General features: G+C 40.7%; 1 long non-coding RNA gene across 1 annotated transcript; it reads right to left on the reverse strand.

The window, feature by feature from the left end:
* Positions 1-11,959: 11,959 nt before the first annotated feature.
* Positions 11,960-21,293, reverse strand: LOC111825117. Its single transcript, XR_002828227.1, has 2 exons — positions 18,256-21,293; positions 11,960-12,246 (listed from the first exon to the last, which is right to left on the reverse strand). It is a non-coding gene; the product is annotated as an uncharacterized LOC111825117 (long non-coding RNA).
* Positions 21,294-22,006: the final 713 nt, after the last annotated feature.

Raw genomic sequence — 22,006 nt, forward strand, 5'->3', positions numbered from 1 at the left:
GCTGCTGGCCCCAATTGCCCCTCAGGGCTTCTCCACTTCCCCCTGCTCCTGAGGGGCAATTGGGGCCAGCAGCCGCCTCTCGTACCCACTGCTGGCGACGGCCCCACTTGCAGCTGCTACTAGAGCCGCCATTCACACCCACTGCTGGTGCCACTCACACCCGCAGCCAGCGCCAGATCCTGGCTTCCCTCCAGCCCTTGTCTGGAAGGACGTCTGGTCTAATTAGCATATTATGCTTTTATTATTATAGACTAGAGGCCCGGTGCACAAAAATTTGTGCACTCGGGGTGGGGGGGTCTCTCAGCCTGGCCTGTGCCCTCTCACAGTCTGGGATCCCTTGGGGGATGACCACCTGCTGGCTTAGGCCCACTCCCCGGGGGATTGGGCATAAGCTGGCAATCAGACATCCCTCTGGCAGCCCGGCAGCCTTCGGGGGATGTCCACTTGCCAGCGGGGAGCAGACCTAAGCTGCAGTCGGACATCCTTAGCGCTGCTGAGGAGGCAGGAGAGGCTCCCACCACCACCGCTGTACTGGCAGCCATCAGCCTGGCTTGTGGCTGAGCAGAGCTCCCCCATGTGGGAGTGCACTGACCACCAGAGGGCAGCTCCTGCATTGAGCGTCTGGCCCCTGGTGGTCAGTGTGTGTCATAGTGACCAGTCATTCCCAGTCTTTCTGCTGTCAGGGTCAGTTTGTATATTACCCTTTTACTATATAGGATAGAGGCCTGGTGCACGGGTGGGGGCCGGCTGGTTTGCCCTGAAGGATGTCCCGGATCAGGGAGGGGGTCCCCAATGGGGTGCCTGAGGGCTGTTTTCAGGCTGCCCACACCCCCTTCAGGGTGGGGGTCCCCACTGGGGCGCCTGGCCAGTCTGAGTGAGGGGCTGAGGGCCATTTTCAGGCTGGCCGGCAACTGAAGCTCCCAGCCTCTCCTTTTTTTCTTTTTTCTTTTATTCTGGAATTTATTTACCTTGTATAATTGAAACTTTGTTGCTGTCCTGCTCGCTCCAGCTCTGAGGCCGCGGCTGGCTGAAAGCAGGTATCTGGGGTTTGTTTGGCTTCTATAATTGAAACTTTGTTGCTTTTGGAGCTGTTGCTTTCGGAGCTCAGAGCCGGGTCTCGGCAGGTGGGGAACCTTGGCTTCCTTCATCACTGGAGCAAGCAAACCTCCTGCTTGCTTCAGCTGCGTGGCTGCCGGCCGCCATCTTTGATGGCAGTTAATTTGCATACCTTGCTGATTAGCCAATGGGAAGCATAGCGGAGGTACGGTTAATTACCCTTTTTGTCTTTTATTAGATAGGATTGGAAGTCAGTCTTCTCTTGTGCCTTCTTTTGTTGTTGTTTTTTTCTATTTATATGTACTCTTTTATTTACTCCCGTTAAATTGGGTGCCATATTCTGCACATCAATTTTTACATGCTATGGCAAGTTCAGAAAAAGGTACTACCACTATACTATGTTTACCTATTTATTTAGGAGCAATTTACTGAATTCTAACTTGCTGAAAGTATTATTTCTAATTGCATATTGAAAGCATATCTGAAAACAGCAAGTGTTGAATAAATGGTATTTGAATGAGTATAAATGTATACTGACATTCTGAGAAATTCTCAATTTAAATGGGATTTTCCCCATTATCTCAAAACTGCTTTGATTTATGTATAGATGCAACCTTTATTTTTATATTCAGTCACATTAAGGAAACTGAACAATATTATAGTCACTGAATTAAGACTATTAAGCAATTCCATAAATGATTGATTCATTAGTTCATTCCACAAATATTTATTTAGTACCTTCTATGAACCAGGCCTTGTTCTAGACACTAGGGTTATAACAGAGAACAACCAAACAAAAAAAGATGAAACAATTCACCCTGCTCTCATGCAGCTTACATTCTAGTATTGCAAGAGAGAAATAAGATAAATAAGGGAAATATGGAGAATGTTACTTACTAAGAAGTGTTAAAGAGAAAAAGAAAGCAAGAAAAAGAGATTAAGAAGTGTGTGTGATGAAAGGGAGTAGAGGGTTGGCAGTTAGACCTCACTGAGGAGGTGACCTCTGAGTCAAGTCCTGAAAGAGGTGAAGGAAAGTGCCACATGGTACCTAGAGCATTCCCAGCACAGGGAACAGCACCAGCGAAGTTCCTACACACAGAGACCTGAAGCAAGAGCATCTGGGGAAGAGAAGTAGGAGAGGTAAAGGTTTTTCATTCTTGAGGTAGGAAGCTTTCGCAGTTTTAAGCAGAGTGACGTGATGTGCCTTCTGTTTTAACTGGGTCACTGTGGCTACTATGTTAATAGATTGAAAGGGGCAAGGGTAAAAGCAAGAAGATAAATTAGGAGGCAAGTGTAAGGGGTAACAGTAGAGGTGATTGGGTCCTGGTTATATTTTTAGGGCAGAGACAATAGGACTTTCTAAAGGATCTGATTGCAGATATGAGAGAAAGAAAGCAGTCAAGGATAACTCCAGGGTTGAGAAACAGGATGGATGAAATTGTCTGTTACTGAGGAAAAAACTAAAAAAAAATTTTTGATGAGAGGGAATATTAAAGTTCAATTTTGAACATGTTAAGTTTGAGATGAATATTAAGCATACAAATGGAAATGTTAAATTGGCAGTTTTGAAGTGCAGAGGAGAGCTCAAGCTGGAGATAAAAATTTTCAAGTAAAGATGGTATTAAATCCTTGAGACCAGATGAGATCTTCAAGAAAAATGAGTCTAGGTAGAAGGAATAGTCAGAGAAGTAGGAGGTAAGCCCAAAGGGTGTCATGTACTGGAGGCTAAGTAAAGGAAGTGCTTCCAGGAAAAGATAGTAATGATCTATACCAACATTGCATAAATTATTTAATGACCACACAATCCATTTAGTACATATGTACCAACCTATAATAATAAAAGCATAATATGCTAATTAGACTGGACATCCTTCTGGACGAAGCCGGGGCTATGAGGGAAGCCCAGGTCGTGGGTGCCTGCCAGCAGCTGGAGGGAAGCTTGGGTCCCGGGTGTCAGAGGGAAGCCCGTGCCAGCAGCCGGGGAAAGGAAGGCCTACTCTTGCACAAATTTCGTGCATTGGGCCTCTAGTCCCATATAATAAAAGAGTAATATGCTAAGTATCCAGTCGTCCCGTCATCTTTTCAACCAATCAAAGCGTAATATACTAATGATATGCTAATACCACTCAACCACTTGATATGATGTGCACTGACTACCAGGGGGCAGACAGTTGATTGGTTGACCAGTTGCTATGACGTGCACTGACCACCAGGGGGGAGATGCTCCAACCGGTAGGTTAGCTTGCTGCTGGGTTCTGGCCGGTTGGGACTGAGTGGGATGGGCCGGACACGCCCTGGAGCCCTCCCACAGTCCCTCCCTGGTTGGCCAACCTCCCATGTCCCTCCCTGGCCCCAATTGTGCACCAGTGGGGTCCCTCGGCCTGGCCTGCGCCCTCTTGCAATCTGGGACCCCTCAGGGGATGTCGGAGAGCCGGTTTCTGCCTGATCCCGCAGCCCAGGCCGAGAGACCCCCCTGGTGCATGAATTCATGCACCCAGCCTCTAGTTTTAGAATTATTTTAATATTTTAATAACTATATTCATTTAATATTTTAACATCTATATTCTACTTTGGATGAAAATTTTATTGATAATTAGGATTTACTTACTTAGTTTCAGAGTATATCAAATACTATTGTAGAATATATTATTATACACATATATATGTGTGTATATGTCTTAAAATATATTTTTAAATCTAGAACATTTTCTGATATCCTATTCCAAGGGCTACTAAGATTTTATGAGCAAAAGTGTGCTGGCAACACTTAAGTTTGAAAAGTGCATTATAAATTTCCAAAAAAGAATGCAACATTTTCCAAACTTAATTCAGAACGCTTTTGGTTTAAGAGTCTTTTTTAGCTGTGTTAGCATTCTGAATAACACAGTTGGGAAATAGTGAGTTAAAATCCTGGACATATTTTTTTGTCCTCACTATAGCAAAATTTGTGTCAGCAAAGACGCTGGGAGATATTTTCTTTCTGCCACTTCACCACTTTTACTGAAAAGAAGATCTTTCTGCTTCTGCACCACTTATGCTAAAAGATATGATGACGTTTGCATTATTTTTACACTGATAGTTCTGTCTGTTCTCAGGTTTTCCACTAGTACTCATCAAACACCAAACTGAAGAGATGCTTGATTTTTCTAAAAATGAACATAAAGTTCCAGTAAATATGTAAAGTACATTCAACTAACACATTTTAAATTATTTAGAATAATGTATATTTATAGATTAAACATACCCAATATGTTCATTTTATCAGCAACATGGTATTCATAATGCTTTTGGTAAAATTACTTGCCTTTTATGAGAATTGTCCATTTTAATGGTTCTGTGATGTTCTTATTATGTCTCCTCACATTTTTTCTTTTACATGTATAGAACATAAATGATTTTTTAAAAATACATTTTCCATTATTTCTCTAAAAGTCTAATGTTGGCTTAGTTCCCCCTTTTCAACCTTGAAAAATGGGGCAGGACAGAAGATTTGGTTTCAAAAAGTAATGTTTCTCTTTAGGTCAAAGATAGAAAGGAGAAGGTTAAAAAGAGAAGGAAAGAAAAGAGAAAGTCAAATAAGAGCACATTTTGCCAGCAGAATACCATTTAGCTAAATATGCTTATCTTGTCACTCAAAATTCCCGCTTTGTTTAATGAAGTACTGCAGGTTCCTGAAAGCTCTGCAGCCATGCCCTGTTTATGTCTGGCCTGCAGGTGTCTCCACGTTTCTCAGACTCAGTTTAAATGGGGGCGGGGGGGACAAAATAGAATGAGAAAAGTATATATTCCATAAAGAGAAAGACATAGACTCACATACCATATAATGCCCCACTTAACTTCACATACACACACTGTAGCTCTGATTTTGGCTGCTATATTGGTGAAAGATCCACCGGCTTTCACCCAGCTCTCCACCCCAATTCAGTTGTTGATTGTATTAAAACCAGTTTTATTGAAATACAATTGACATATAACCTTGTATTAGTTTAAGGTTTACAACATTATGATTTGATAGATGTATATATTGCAAAACGAAAAACCTATTTCTAAGTCATCAATTATCTGCCTCAAAAGGAAGGAAGCTACGGCAATTGGAATCTCATACTACCTCATGATTAAAGTCGGAGAAACTAGAGTAATTAATGTGCTGGTTGGTATCTTTGTCAGCAGACTTTCAAAAATATCCAAGTTTGACTCACCTTGGAAATGCCCTGGACATAATATAAGCAGAGGCTGGTAGCCATGACTGTCATCTCTGTATCTTACACCAACAGGGAATTTCCTAATACAAAGCAAGTTTTTCTAGAAGAGCCATTTCACAATTTTATCGTTAAACCAAATAGGTTTTCTGGGTTCCTATGCAAGACTCAAATGTCCGTGACCTGTGCCACAGAAAAAAATCCATGATTCCTGTCCAATTACCATTTCTAAGCCAAGTCTTTAATGAGTCAAATTTACAACCGTTTTTAACCACTATGATGTTCCATATTACTTTACCCAGTTTAATGTTACTATTACATTCTTTGTTTTGTCCTCTTTATGTCTTCATCCTTTTGTACTATTTTTTTAGAAGCCACCTCAAATATCTTTTAGAACAGAGCAAGATATAAATAAGCTTAATTAACTCAACTTTTAAAACCACTTAAAATATTAAGTCCCTACAACTTAGGTTATAGGTCTCATTATTGCAAATATGCATCTCTATGAGTACAAGTTAAATTCGTTCATTTAATAAATAAGTTCTAAGTGCCTTCCATGTGTCAGGCACTACTCTGGGTATTGGGAGAAACACTGGTAAACAGTGTCAGAGATAAGTACCATGGAGAAAAATAAAGCAGGGAAGAGGAATAGGGATGATATGGGGTGGTGGAGAGGCTACGATTTGAAAGAAAATTTACTGATAAGTCATGACTTGAAGGATCTGAAGATGAAGGATGAAGCCACCTCGACATCTAAGGCAAGAACATTCCAGGTACAGGCAATATCAAGTACAAAGTTCCTGAGGCAGAAGAAAACTTTCCATTTCTGAGCATCAGCTAGGAGACAAGAGTGGCTGGAGCTGACTGTTAGGAGAGCTAGAGAAGGGGAGAGCAAAGGCAGATCAGGTAAGGCCTTTATAAGGACTTCAGGTTGTAACTGGAGTGAAATGAGAAGCAATTAGAAGGTTCTGAACAGAAGTTAAATAACCTAGAAGAATTTGCAGTATGTGAAACATCTAAATGACGAGTGGTAGCCATGGAAACAATTAGTCCACAAATATCGACTGAATTCATACTGTTTACTAGGATTTCCCTAAGCAGTGGGCATACAGTGGTAAATAAAACAGGCATCAGTTCTTGTTCTCATGAAGCTTTAATTTTGTGGGTAAGAATATTAACAAATGGCCTGGCTGTTGTGGCTCAGTAGTTGAGCATCAACCCATGAACCAAGATGTCACTGGTTTGATTCCCAGTCAGGGCACATGCCAGGGTTTTAGACTCGATCCTCGGTCGGGGGGCATGTAGGAGGCAGCCAATTAAGGATGTCCCTTTCTCATCAATGTTTTCATCTTTCTATCCTTCTCTCTCCTTAAAATCAATAAAAACATGGTTTTTTTAAAAAAAGAAATTAACAAATGATTAAGCAAATAATTACAACCATGTCAGGTGTGAGATGAACTGGGTGACTTATGACAGAATGAGGAAAAACAGTCTACTCTAGTCTGGGCTGTGGGGGAAGGCCTTTGAAGAAAAAAATATTTAAGGTGAGATTGTTAATACGAGGAGTGAATTAAGTGAAGAGGTATAAAAAGGACAAGAGCATTCCAAGCAGCAAGTATCTGCAAAAATCCCTGAAGCAAAAACAAATGGCACCTTCAGGGAATTGGAAGACCATTGTGGTTGGAGTTAAGTAGGCAAAGAAGAATGGATGGAGATTTTAGGTTGAATTCTAAACAGGAGACCAAAAAGATGAGAGTTGTGTGCTGTAAAGATGACTCTAAAAACAATGAGATTAGAAGAGAGAAGAGTGAATTCAGGAGACCAGTTAAGAGCTATTGCAGAAGTGTAGACATGATGGTGATATCATAAGTGTAGTGAGAACAGAGAGATGGATAGGTTCTAAGAAATTCAGGAGGTAGAAAAGATAATTTGATGATGAATTAGATTTATGAGGGTGGAAGAAGGTCAAAGAGGCTGAGGCTACCTACCTACTTTTCTTAACCTTTTGTGTGTAAATCCTACCTTTTCCACGGAGAAAAGATAAATTTCAATGTGATTCTTTTGAGAGGGCCAACAAAATGCTGGTCATCCTATATAATAAAAGGGTAATATGCAAATAGACTGAATGGCAGAACAATCGAACAACCAATCAAAGCGTAATAAGCTAATGATATGCTAAGGTTGCTCAACCGCTCGCTATGATGTGCACTGACCACCAGGGGGCAGATGCTTCAACTGGCTCTGGGGTCCGGCTGATGGGGACTGAGCAAGATGGGCCGGACACGTCCTAGAGCCCTCCTGCGGTCCCTCCCTGGCCCAATCCCCGGCATGATTGTGCACCGGTGGGGGGTCCCTCAGCCTGGCCAGCACCCTCTCGCAATCCACAATCCGAGACCCCTGGGGGATGTCGAAGAGCCGGTTTCAGCCTGATCCTGCAGGCCACTCCCCTTGGGAGGGTGCCAGATGCAGAGCTCATGGCTGGTGAGTGCTGCTGCAGCAGCGTGAGCCTTCTCCCGATCGATCACGGCAGGCACAGTGGGGCCGGGATGAGCAAGAGCAGCAGGTAGGAGCTACAGGCAGGGTTGGACTGCGGGTTTTGGCTGGATCCCTGCAGGCCACCCAGAGGGACCCCACCTGTGCACGAATTCATGCACCAAGCCTCTAGTACAGCGGTTCTCAACCTGTGGGTTTTGGCTGGATCCCTGCAGGCTACCCAGAGGGACACCACCTGTGCACGAATTCATGCACCAAGCCTCTAGTACAGCGGTTCTCAACCTGTGGGTCGCGACCCCTTTGGGGGTCGAATGACCCTTTCACAGGGGTTGCTTAAGACCATCGGAAAACACATATATAATTACATATTGTTTTTGTGATTAATCACTATGCTTTAATTATGTTCAATTTGTAACAATGAAGTTGGGGGTCACCACAACATGAGGAACTGTATTAAAGGGTTGCGGCATTCGGAAGGTTGAGAACCACTGCTCTAGTATATAATAATGAACCTTTATGCTACTAAAGAGTCTCAATTTGCACAATCTATGCAATTTGTTCTGTTTCTACCAATGCATGAAGTTTGGCTATGACTGTTCAGAAAAATAAAGAACTTGGATTCTACATTTTAAATCATCTGATAAATATTCATGTCGCTAGAATTATATATATTTATATAATTTGTAAAGAAAAAAATATTTTCTGCTATAATATTCCATCCAAACTTAAATATTTCCAGGGCACCAAATGTAATTTTTCAGTACACTAAAGAATAAGTTCTTCACCAAGAGTTGGAATATACAACCCTTCGAAGAAAAAGCCATTTCCTATTGTTGTTCATAGGAACTACAAAAGTCCTATGCTATTACCAAATAAGGTTATACCTATGCTATAACCAATGCTATTACCAAAAAGGTGGATATCTGTTTTTAGAGAAACAGTTAAATTAGTTATTCAGTGACTTATTTATTTTAAATCATAAAGACACATTTAGTTATTCAGAGAGAAAAAATGGCATTTTCGCTTCTAGAGAGGCTCTTAGTCATAGGAATTATATTCTCTGTAGCCTATCTTCCAGGGATCCTCAAACAATGCTAAGCTAAGTGGGAGTGTTTTGTTTGCCATTAGGCCAGAAAAATAAAAGTAACAAAATCCTATATAATAAAATCATAATATGCAAATAGACCAAATAGCGGAATGACTAGAGGAGTGACCAGATGCTATGATGCGCACTGACCACCAGGGGGCAGGCACTCAATGCAGGAGCTGCATTGAGCATCTGCCCGCCCCCCCCTCCCCCCAGAGGTAGGCAATCGGCGGCGGCCATCAGGGGATGGGGTCGGCCATCGGGTGGCACCAGGCTGCCAGCCAAGGCAGGTGCCAGCAGAGCCCCCCGATTGCCCTGCCCGCTGGTTGCCCCACAGATGGTCCTGATTGCCGGCTAGGCCTAGGGACCCTACCCTATATATTGGGAACAGTCTCTTAGATTTAAAAATTAAAAGTTGGCAAGGCTACTCTAACACTGAAAAAACAGGATGATGCAGCAATGACATGCATGGACTCTGGCTTGCACACTTTGTGGTCAGCCCTGATTCTGACACTTATAACTGTGTGACAAAGCCAATTACTTAACTTCTCTCTGCTTCAGTTTTTCCACCCATGAGATGGGGAAAATGGTACTACTACCTCAGAAGGATCATGTTATGTACTACTTTTTAGGGCAAAAAAATGTAGCTGCCCATACAACAGCAAGATGCTTTTCACCTGTAACATCTGTATGAAAAGTATGGTCACTAGTGCATGCAGCGTCCCGGATTGCAAGAAGGATGTCTGACTGCAGGTTTAGGCCCAACATCCCCTGAGAGGTCCCAGATTGTGAGGACGCAGGCCGGGCTGAGGGACCCCCATCCCCCATGCATGAACTTTGTGTACTGGGCCTCTAGTATTTAAAGGAAAAACATCCTATATAACAAAACCTAATATGCTAAGTGTCTGGTCGGCCGGTTGGCCATTCAACCAATCAAAGTGTAATATGCTAATGATAGCCTAAGGCCGCTCAACTTCTCGCTATGGCATGCACTGACCACCAGGGGGCAGATGCTCTGACCAGTAGGTTAGCTTGCTGCTGGGGTCCTGCTGATCAGGCCTGAGCAAAATGGGCCGGACACATCCTGGAGCCCTCCTATGGTCCCTCCCTGCCAGCCAACCTCATGTGGCCCTCCCCAGCCCCAATAGTGCACTGGTGGGGTCCCTCGGCCTGGCCTGTGCACTCTCACAATCCAGAATCCCTTAGGGGATGTTGGAGAGCTGGTTTTTTGGCCCGATCTCGCAGGGCAGAGGGACCCCACTGGTGCATGAATTCATGCACCGGGCCTCTAGTTTCATATAATGTTTCTACTAGTGTGAGGTTGAACCAATATTAAATGTTATTAACAGCCCTAACCGGTTTGGCTCAGTGGATAGAGCGTCGGCCTGCAGACTGAAAGGTCCCAGGTTCGATTCCGGTCAAGGGCATGTACCTGGGTTGCGGGCACATCCCCAGTAGGGGGTGTGCAGGAGGCAGCTGATCGATGTTTCTCTCTCATCGATGTTTCTAACTCTCTATCCCTCTCCCTTCCTCTCTGTAAAAAATCAATAAAATATATTTTAAAAAAAATGTTATTAACAGTCTGGGTATCAGAGTAAATGGTATTAGAATATTATATAAAATACCCAGAAAACCTATAGGCTTTCTCTGTACTCTAAAATTTTTTTTAAATATCCCATTAATTTCACCAAGTCAAACTTGATATTGTTTTGTTTGTTTGTTTGTTTTTAAATATATTTTATTGATTTTTACAGAGAGGAAGGGAGAGGGATAGAGAGTTAGAAACATCAATGAGAGAGAAACATTGATCAGCTGCCTCCTGCACACTCCCTACTGGGTATGTGCCCGCAACCAAGGTACATGCCCTTGACTGGAATCGAACCTGGGACCCTTGAGTCCACAGGCCGACGCTCTATCCACTGAGCCAAACCAGTTAGGGCAAACTTGATATTGTTAATTCTTTTATTACAAGCAGTATGAAGTGAAAAGAAACAGCCTCCTAGGAATCCAAATGTGTAGAAAGGCATTAGAACTAAAATGATACTCCTAGAAAAGCAATTGCAACTCATAGGAAAAATGCATTTTATTTAACAACCAAGTACACAAATACACACACACACATATACAACTAAAACACTATTAAACACTATTGATTATTACCAGGTGAGATGCACTGTGAAGTTTTCTGCTTTATGTTCATTCATTTTTTTAAAAAATGTGGGTCACTCAGCCAGTGTAGCTCAGTGGTTGTTGATTGAACCTCATGGTTTGATTCCTGGTCAGGGTACATGCCCCGATTTTGGGCTTGATCCCTGGTAGGAGGCAGGAGGCTGCCAATCAATGATTCTCTCTCATCAATAATGTTTCTATCTCTCTCTCCCTTTCCCTTCCTCTCTGAAATAAATAAAAATATTAAAAAATAAGTAAATAAAATGTTTAAATAAAAAAATATTTTTAATGTGGGTCACAGCTTAGTAACAAATTTTGCAAACCACAAATATGTTACAAGACATAACAGCTCTAGAACATTATCAATGCTAACTTATAATTTTAGGGCTATTTATAGTCGTCCTCCTTCTTAGAATTAGCCCCTAAGAGAACTCTATGTACTCCGAGAAAACAAAAATCAACACAGCCTTGTTACCACATTTCCAACCTGGACATAGTGCCTTCAGTGTGCTTAAATCACCTACCTTCCCAGGTCCAAAAGCTGAGGGGCTGACTTGCAAGTATGTCTATATTGCACATTTTATCTAACAGTCCTTTTTATGCACACGACTTCAGTTAATCCTCACAACAACCCTGTGAGGTAGGCAGGGAAAATACTATCAGATTTACTTTTCAGATGAACTTAAGGCTCAGAGCAGTTAAGTGATTTTCCCAGTTAGAAGAGGCAGAGAGAATAAGAACCATCAACTTTCAGGCTGGGGCTCTTTTCTCTAAACCACATAGTCTCAGAGAGTAAAATCTGACCTCAAATATTTTTACTACTTCGTCCTCCTTTTCTTATTGTTAACTCAAGTTTTTATAGGCCACAACAAAAGATGTGATTCTAAACTGATCCTGCCAAGTTTATACTTCTCTAGCAATGAAAATTTATGATCACAGGATATATATTCTTCCGGAAAACGCTGTTTCCTTGGCTCTAGGCAAAGGAACATAAGCAATATGAAAGACCCTACGGTGAAGGAAATTGGAGCGATCAGAGAAAAGGGTATACAATGGAATGTACTAATGGATTTTAGTCCCTTTACGCTTTTAATTTTGTGACAGAGTTCAATGGAGAGCTTTAATGCAGATGAAACTTGAGACTTTTGAAGAGGATCTAAGTCTTGATGAAGTTATTCAAACTCAAATCTTGAATGCATAATGATGGTAGGCCTCAGGGTCTTCAAAAACTTGTACTTGATGCTTTAAAACAAAACAAAACAAACACACACAAATTCTACTAGCAAATCTAATAAAATTGCTTAAAGGATTTTGAAAAGCTATAACTCTTTGACCAGTAATTAATCAGAACACTAGATACCATGATGAAAGAACAAAAAGAAAAAGAAAATAGATTTTTAAGGAATATAGTGTACAGAATAGCTTAATATGTCCATTGACTTATCTATTTGATTAATATTCTTCACTTTAAATTGAAACAGAATTTAAAGTTCTTACTGAACCACGTTGGGCTGTAGTAAAATAAACTGATTTAATGATTATTTCCTGAATCACTATCCATGACATCTGATTGTCTTAAAGGGCTTTTGGTCTTTGAAAGCATGGCCAAAATATTTGTTGGAAAAGATGAAATAAAATGAAATTGATTTCATGGGGTAAAGAGATTGAACTAGGAATATTATGGTTTGAAAATATTCAAGCAGGGAGGAAAAGTAACAAAGCCTTAAGAATGAAAAAATTCAGAACACTCTGCAGGTTCAAATGAATAACATATCATAAATCTTACTGACTACTTTTGTGCTATTTCTAACTTGCTTCTTTTTAATTTATGTGCTCCTATCAACCTGACTTTTCCTCCCAAGAAAACCTTAAGGTTTTAAAAATTAATGATAAAAATAGCAAGTAATATTTACTGAGTCTATACTTTGTGCCAGGCACTGCTCTTCATACTTTATATAAATTCACTTAAGTCCTTACAGCAGCCCCATGAATGAGATACTACTATTACCCCCAATTTACAGATGAAGGAATTGAGGCCACAGAGAAGAAATGGAGGTAGTTTATCCAGCTGAGAAATAGTGGGGTTAGGGTTTAAACTCAGGTCTTCCAGCTCCAGAACACCAAGTTACATCCAATGCTCTACAAAACTGGTTTTCATGCAAGAAAATTGATCAGGACTAAGATTTCCTGCAAATCAGCATTGTGCCCTGTAACCATCTTTCACTGCATATATTCTGATTAGAATCTGTAGTGACTAATTTAAGTTTCCCAACAGTAGTTTCAACAATCACTTCTCAGAAGTGCCATCCTGTCAAAGCAGTTTTAAAATAAAGCATGCCACTAAAATATTGACAGTAGTAGAAGAATATAGGCGACTTTACTCTTTTTATCTTTTTGGTGATATACATATCCTAATATCTCCCCCCCCCTATATATATATGGATTATCTGTACAATTAAAACATTCAAGGTAGAGTGAGCTTTATGGTAATAATGAAATAATAATAGTTATTACTTATCACCTAATATAGGCAAATCTACCTACATTATCTTTATTCTTGAGTAAATTCCTATTTTCCAGATGAGATTGAAGTTTGGAATGAATAATAAACTTAATTTATAGAACATGTAATAGATCCTGGGGGCCATATTCAAACCTGTCTTTACTAGTCTAGAATCCATATTCTTTCTACTCTACTAGAGGCCTGGTGCATGAAATTCGTGCACAGGGGTGGAGGGGAGGGTGTACCTCAGCCCAGCCTGCACCCACTCGAAATCCTGGACCCCTCGGGGGATGTCCAACTGCTGGTTTAGGCCCGATCCACAGGACATCTCTCTCGCAATCTGGGACCACTGGCCCCTAACCGTTCGCCTGCCTTCCTGATCGCCCCTAATCACTTGCCTGCCTGCCTGATCACCCCTAACCACTTTGTCTGCCTTCCTGATTGCCCCTAACTGCCTCTGCCTGCCTGATCGCCCCTAACCACCTCTACTTGCCTGATTGCCCATAACCACTCTGCCTGCCTGCCTGATCGCCCCTAACCACTCGCCTGCCTACCTGATTGCCCCTAACTGCCTCTGCCTACCTGATTGCCCCTAAGCACTCTGCCTGCCTGATCGCCCCTAACTGCCTCTGCCTGCCTGATCTCCCCTAACCACTCTGCCTGCCTCTCTGATTGCCCCTAACTGCTTGCCTGCCTGCCTGATCGCCCCTAACCACTTGCTGGGGGGTTGTCGGCCGGGGTGAGGGGCCGTGGTCATTTTGGTCTCTGGTCATTCCACCATTTTGGTCGCTGGGCTTTTATTATATAGGACAATGCAGCCCCTGCAAATGCCAAATATCTGTCTTTTGTTATTAAACACACTGAAGAGATCTTTCTAAAATTTTATAATTTTCTTAAATAGAAAATGCTGAACATGACTTAAGTTCAAACTTATCATTTTGAATATCCATTAACATAGAGCTATTTTCATCTAGTCAAATGAGCCTGGGTTATTACAATTTTAAAATTAGTTGGTTTGTTTTCTGATTATCTTCTTGCCCTTGCTTGTCAACGTGCTTGTCTCTAATAGGAGCACTTGGCACAGCAACAATTTGCTGCTTCTAATACACTGTGAAGTTAGGTGCCAGTTAATTAAGCCTGTTAGAACTATGTCTAAGTAAATAAACTGAGAAAGGACCTGAGAAAAGCATATAGTGTGTGTCTTATATTTGGGGTTAATTTTTAAATTTATTTCCTGGTTATGGGTAAGTGGAGCTTGGTGGAAAAATGACCAGGGATAAGTTACCTATCAGTATTTAAATATAGAGATAATAGATACTTGTGCTATTTTTAAAAATCACTTTATTGCACTATAAAAAAAATCTTAGGTTTGAAAGCAACTTTCATTATTAATCTAGTACGATCTCCCATACATTGAGAAATCCCCTCCGCAGCTTTGCTGATGTTCAAACCTCGCTTAAGCAACCCTAATGAACTGCAGTTCACTGCCTCTTGACACAATCTGCTCCACTGTTGACAAACTCTATACCTTCTCTCAGCTAGAATTAATTTTGGCCTCAACAGAAACAAATGTACTCCCTATGAAGTTTCTCCAACTCTTCTAAAGTCTTCTATTTTCTGAACAAAATAGTCCCAGTCCCCTCAATCTAGATCATCACAGTTGCCCTTTCATTTAGTCACAAAAATGATTAAAACAATTATCTTTTCCTTCAAGGTTTATCAAACAATGAAACCAATTTTTAGACATTCAAGTTTTGTAGTTTAATAGATCTAGTTAATCCATCTTGGTCATACACAATTGGAATACTAGGAAAGACTTACGGACATAGCTCGAATTCTAATTGAACAGCAATAAATTTTTCAGTTCTTCCTTCTTGCCATCCCTCCCTCCCAAATACCACAAAACAGAATCTTAAAGATACCCTTAACCATAACATAGTGCTAGATTTAAATGTTCTCACTCTTAGGCTTTTATCTACCTTCCCATCACTTATTTCCTGTAATGATACTAAAACAGACAAAATTCTTCAAGCTACTTTCACAATCATGAGCTAGCCTATGACAGGCCCAGCTCTGAGGCCTTAAAATTCTGACCTTTTTTTCCTCTTGGATTAATTGAGTATCTTCCTAGAATTTTTTGTTTTCCAGAAAAAAATTGTAAATAGTTTATGTGTAAAATAATATATACACATTTTATATACACAATGTATTATATATCTATGTGAATAGACCCACATATATGCATAAACATATATATACATGTATCTTCCCCATTTCTATGTTATCTACATGTAAGTTTTACCTTCATGCTCATCTCCTTTTTTTCCTATATGTTACATTTACCATATTCATCAAGACCCAGAAAACACAATCAACCCTTGGATTCAATTCCTTGCTATCCATTCTGTTAGCAAGAATAAGGAGGAGTCCCACTCTAGGCATTCTGCCCAATGATTTTTCACTGTGTGGCTAGTTGTGATTAAACCCAAGGATCTCAAGAAGCAAATCAAAGCATCATTTAACTGCAATGATTATAAGAAAAATACTCTGTCAAACTATGGTATAAAACACCTGACATACTATAACTGTCCTATTCCATGAATCATGATGCAGTCCCTAGATTAGTGGCCTTCATTTTGATTTTTAACAAGTTACACAATCTGTGGTATCATATGGGTAGGTATCTTACATAGCTCATTCTCAGCAGATTGCAAATGAAATGAAGATTACTATATCTTTAAATTTCTTGTTAACTCATTTTACTCACCTATTACTATTATTCCAAAGTTCCCACAGTGAAAGTGTGGAAAGACAAAGATGGCTAGAGAAGTGAAAGTCACCAGAAATTTTGCTGCATCCCAAAGCAAATCATCAGCCAATTCAAAGTAGTATCATCAGTACAGAATAAGACTATCCATATATATCTAAATTATCTTTCTAGTTTATGATTTTACTAACAGAGAGAACAAGCCATTCTTTGAAATGCCTTAGGCCATTTCTAAAAATCAAAACGAAGTGAAATAATAACTAAGATCTATTTAAAGAGTAGAGTACCTAAATAGCAATTCGAATAAAACAAAGCCCATCCCATTCACTAATGAGAAGCTCATTGGCAAGAACCTGGCCAATGCAATACAAACCTAGCTTGCAAATGAAAGTATCATCCGCATCACCTCATGAATTCAGCAGCATGCTATAAACTATATAGCTGTATTGAATTCGCCAATACTAAGCACTTAGTTCATCACAAATCCTTATTAAGAGTAATAATCTAATGTCAAGGTTAAAAACCTATTATATCACCAAACCTTCCATGTCGCTCTGTAAAAAAAACTTACCTCACTTATGCAACTCCATTCCTCTGACTAGTGCACGTACTTATAAGGGCAAAAGTCATAAGGAATAGTAGTAGGCTCCCTCAATTATGAAACCAGTCTAAAGCTTTGCTGTTTGTTCATTTCTTAGTATTGTAAAAATGAAATCATGTTCACATAAAAAAAATTAATCCACCAGAAAGAGTATACAGAAAAATGAGTCTTCCTATTCTAGACCTGTAGTCTCATTCCTCAGGAGTACCTGTGTCAATCATGTATCTATCTATCTATCTATCTATCTATCTATTTATCTATCTATCTGAATAAATATAACATAACAATGTATTATATAGATTTAAAGAAATTTTGCATGCATATATAAGTGTATGCTTTTGAAATATACTGTACATACAGTTCTGTGCTGTTTTTCTCAGTTAACAATGTATCTCACAGAGATTTTTTCCATATTTCCACCTATGGATCTGCTTCATTCTTTCTAAGAGTTGCAAAGTACTATATTATATTAAGGCATTTATTCAATCATACCTTGGTGGGGGATGTTTAGGCTACTTGTAGTTTTTACTTATTTATTTGTTTGCCTATTTAAAATAATAATATGATGAATATCTTTATATACAAATTTTTGTGTGCAAGTACAAATATATCCAAAAGATGAATTCCTGAAACTACTGTCTGATTTTAGAATTTAACAATTTCTACATAAGAAGCCAGTGTATTTACAAAGGAGATAAGGAAAACCACAAGTTTAAAGCTTAGTGATTAAAAGGTGCCAAACAAAATTAGAAGTTAAGGTTGTAAAAATTAACAAATTAATTAAGCTAGCAAAGGTAAAAAAGAAAAAGAGAGAAAATTTATCCCCTGGGATAGAAAGATAAAAGGCCCGGAGAATGAATCATCTGAGAGATTTTTTGAAAAGAAGAACAAAAAAGAAAATAGCACTAATAAGACAGGATAAGGAAAAAAAGAGATTTTGGGGCCTCTTTTCTTGCTTCAACCTAAGATTAAGGCATAAAACTGGCCAGAAGATTTGAGACTTATATTATTCTAGAACCAAAGTTGATGTAAGATTATTTAAATGACTATTTGAGGCCTAATTGCTATAGGGTACCCATAGGTTGATAAGACTCTACCAAACTACCAGTGTTGACAGAAGCTCTCAAAAAAAAAAAAAAAAAAAAGGGAAAGAAATAAAGAAAAGAAAAAAGAAAGCAAAGTAGTAATCTTTCAGGAACGATATAGAGGGAAATAGTAAGGACTGCTTCATAAACACAGAGCAAACCTCTCTTTGGAAGGTCCACATTAAAACTTAATTTAAACAGATTCAGCCTATATTTTTCAATCACAATCCCACAATTTCTTATTCCAATCCAGTGCTGTTCTCTCATCTAAAATAAAACACAGTCAATAACTTACCTTTCCCAAAGTGCTAGGATTTGAATGCCACAATACAAAATGACTCATGTTTTTGTCCGTTAATGGTCCGTGGATTTCTTTAAATGAAGTCCATGTTAGAGTCCATGGATACCAGTGTTCTGCAAAACTGAAAACCTCAAGAATGTCAATGCACAAACCTAAGTCACCACTTGGATACCAATTTATTATGAATACTAGTTACAATAGTTACCATTATGAATACAGACATTTAGATGTGCAAAGTAAGTGGATATGACATTGAACAGCAGATTGAGGAAGCAAAATTAAACTTTATTTTTAAGTAAGACATTAATATTCAAGTAAATCTAGAGGGTCTCAAAACCTAACTTTATACCATATTTATATACATTGAAAAGTTGACAGCAAAGCAAAAACATACAATGATGGGGGTGATTTGGATACCAACACTTTCCAGACATTGGGAAAACAAGTTTGAAAGGCAGGCAAACTTTTAGAATTTAAATGACTGCAATATTTATTTACATGTCTACTTCTTTTTTTCCCCAACCTATTTTTAAGAACATCTTAGATTTTTTTTTTAATCTAAAAATGCTTACTAGTTTCTTCTTTGTAAAAAACACACACCAAAGCAACAAAACAAAAACAAAAACAAAGCCATAAATTCAGGTTTGCCTACTGCATCATATCCAATCTAATAATAAGATCTAGAACCTCCTGGGACTGCAGTTAGTGATTCATGCTCAGATCCCATTACACAGCCTGACAACCAACACCAATCTGGTTACAGTACTTGCTCTTTATATCTATTCCCACTTTTCATCACAGTTAAGACATCAGAACAAATAGTTTACAAAGGAAACAATTTAATCTTCTGTGATTTATTCTCTCTGAGGCCTCCTACAACTGTTTGGAAGGAGTTAACCTTATGTGAACCCACCAGGTGAAATCTCTGACTGGATTTTCATAAATTACTACTTTTATCTTGGTTATGAAATAATTCCCATTTACATCTCAAACGTAAAGGAACCCCAATATAAAAAAAGAAAATATTAAGAAAAAGGAAAATGAGTTCATATTCATGAGAAGAAAGCACTTAGAACGCAAATTAGAAGCTCAGCGCTATAAGCTGCAGCTTCTTATTTGATGGCCAACTCTCCTCCCCGGTATCATTCATCCGGAAGTTCTTTCCAGAATAGTGAAGAAACCTGAAAGAAGTCAAATTAATTGCCTTCTCTTCCCATGCCAATAAAATAAAATAATAAAATAATAAATAAACACAATACAATAAAATAAATTAAATAAAATAATAATAAAATAAAATAAATATGAGGGCACATTTCTAAATTTCAATAACCACAAAACAATGTCCGGAATGTCTACCACACCGGCATCCGCATAAACCACTGGTGAACGAACCACGCTGGAGTCACTTCTACATTCGGAGGCAGGGGCACTACAATTCGGGACAAGGTCCCCCCGGACCCCACCCGCACCCCCCACCCCCGGTGCGGCAGTCAGCTTCGTGCGTTCATCAGTCCCTACCCGACGGCATCTGAAGGACGCCCATCGTGGCAAAGCACGGGATGCAGAGATGAAAAGGCAAGTCCCTGCCCGCTGCTCGCCGAGCTGCACTGGGCTCAGTGCAGGCGGCAACTGAACTCTAGGTCAGCGCACCTCAGCGCCCAGGCTCCATCTCTCCATCCCCGAGCGCCAAGGCTCCGGAGCCCACGACCCGCAGCCGTGACCGAGTCCTGGAGACTCAGTCGGTATTTCCTCGGCGACCTCGGCCCTCACGACCCCGTCCCCAAAGTTTCTCGTATCCCCATCACCCTAGGAGTCCCACGCCCCGGAGCCTGTCCCCGGGCCACCCCTTCACGTGAGATCCACTTCCCCCGGCCCGAGCGTGGGGCCCCGAGCAAACTGGGCCACCAACCCGAACCCCGAGCCTCGCCAGGGTCCAGGTTCGGCCAGCAGGTTACCTGTCGGGGATCCAGGGTTCCTGGAGGATCAGCGAAGCTCCTCCCCGCCCATCGCGACGCCCCTCACACCCGGCACCGCCTCCGGGGCGGGACTTCCGCCGCCTCACTTCCGGCCGGTGGTCCCCAGGCCGCTGTACCGCTGAGCGCCCAGCCTCTCTATTGATGTCATTTCCGACCGGTTCCTGGGACCCCGGGATCCGGGGGCTCCGCAGGTGTCGTTCACCGGTTCTTTCCCTCCTGCTTTCCTAATCGCCGCTGAGTAATGCAGCCCCGAGAAGCGCCTTTTTGTTTTTCAAACTCCTGTGCCAACTTCTGCAGCCTTCTCGTCAGTAGACCCTTGCCTCTGCTCCTTCTGTACCTTGCACCCATCACTCCTCCAAACTCGTCCGTTCCCTCGGGGAAATCACCAGTTTGTTCTTGGGATTCATCTGGTTTTTCCGATTCCGTCCGGTGGAGCGCGGTGCCGAACCTGCCTCTCAGGGGTAACGGGTTACGTAAGCTCCGTGCCTGTGTCCTCCAGTGGGGAGCAGGTGACACTGCTGGAGGACACAGGGTTTTGGGGGGTGTGACTTGAGACTTAACACGTGGAACGCGGAGGCACAAGGAAAGCACTCAAGCGTTAACTATTACAAGAGCTCTCTTGTACCCTGTTGGACCATGTAAATGATAAGGAAGGCAGGAACCCGTGTTCCTGTTACCCTTTCTACAGCTTTTACTGAAGTGATTACTTAATGATGCTTAGCACGTTCCCCGTTAATTTGTGAGCTCCTCCGGACAAAGATGGTATTTTTTTTTTATCCTCACCCGAGGATTTTTTTTTTCTTCCATTGATTTTTCAGAGAAAGTGGAAGGGGGAGGGAGAAACTTCCTTGTAAGAGAGACACACGATTGATTGCCTCCCACACGCGCCTGGACTAGGCGGGATGGAACCTGCAACCCAGGTACACGCCCTTGACCGGAATCCGCTCTAACTACCTGTCAGGGCCAAAGATGGTATCTTAATAGGAACTAACTTCAGCCCTAGTTGAAATCACCTGCTTGGTTATTGTGCCAGATACTGGGGGAAAGATGAATAAAACCCAGACCCTGTCCTCAGAAACATGAAGATACTTAATAAATTATGGACAGAAGAAAGTCAACCCAGGAAAAAACAGGAGGGAACAGCTGAGTTGAAGATTTATCCTTAGAACAACAACAACAACAAAAACCAAAGAATGTTAGAACTGTACATTTTTTTTAGTGATAATAATTTAGTTAACTTCTTGATGTTACAAGTAAAGAAAATTGGATCCAGAGAAGCAAGGGATTAAAAGTCATATAATTAGTGGCAGGGTTAGGCCCAGAGGTGAAGTTTCCAAATGCTCACCACCTCCCCCATCCCCGAAATTTGTCTCAAGGTGTTAATAAGGTAAAAGCAGATCCACCTTCAAGACCTTCACTCGGAAGTAAAAAAAAGAGTGGGAAAATTCCAGTTCAGAAGAGACAAGAGCAATGTAACCTAGTAGATATTACACAATTATGATGATCATTTTGTTTAAAATAATATAAATGTAGCCACTTTAAAATGGAGCCAGAGCAGCCATCCAGAGGAATTGCCTTGTACATCTTAAGCCTCAAACCTTTGGAATGTTAAAACAGGGCAAAATAACCTTTGGACCGGGCCTAAATCAACATTGTGTCCCAAAGAACTGTTTGCAAACATAGCAAGAAAACAGATACTATGATGACTGGACTGAAAATTAAAAATATTTTTTAAAATTTGCATCACTATGTTAGCTTTTCTGCACCAA

This window comes from Myotis lucifugus, unplaced genomic scaffold, assembly GCF_000147115.1.
Source record: "Myotis lucifugus unplaced genomic scaffold, Myoluc2.0 scaffold_14, whole genome shotgun sequence".
Taxonomy (NCBI): domain Eukaryota; kingdom Metazoa; phylum Chordata; class Mammalia; order Chiroptera; family Vespertilionidae; genus Myotis; species Myotis lucifugus.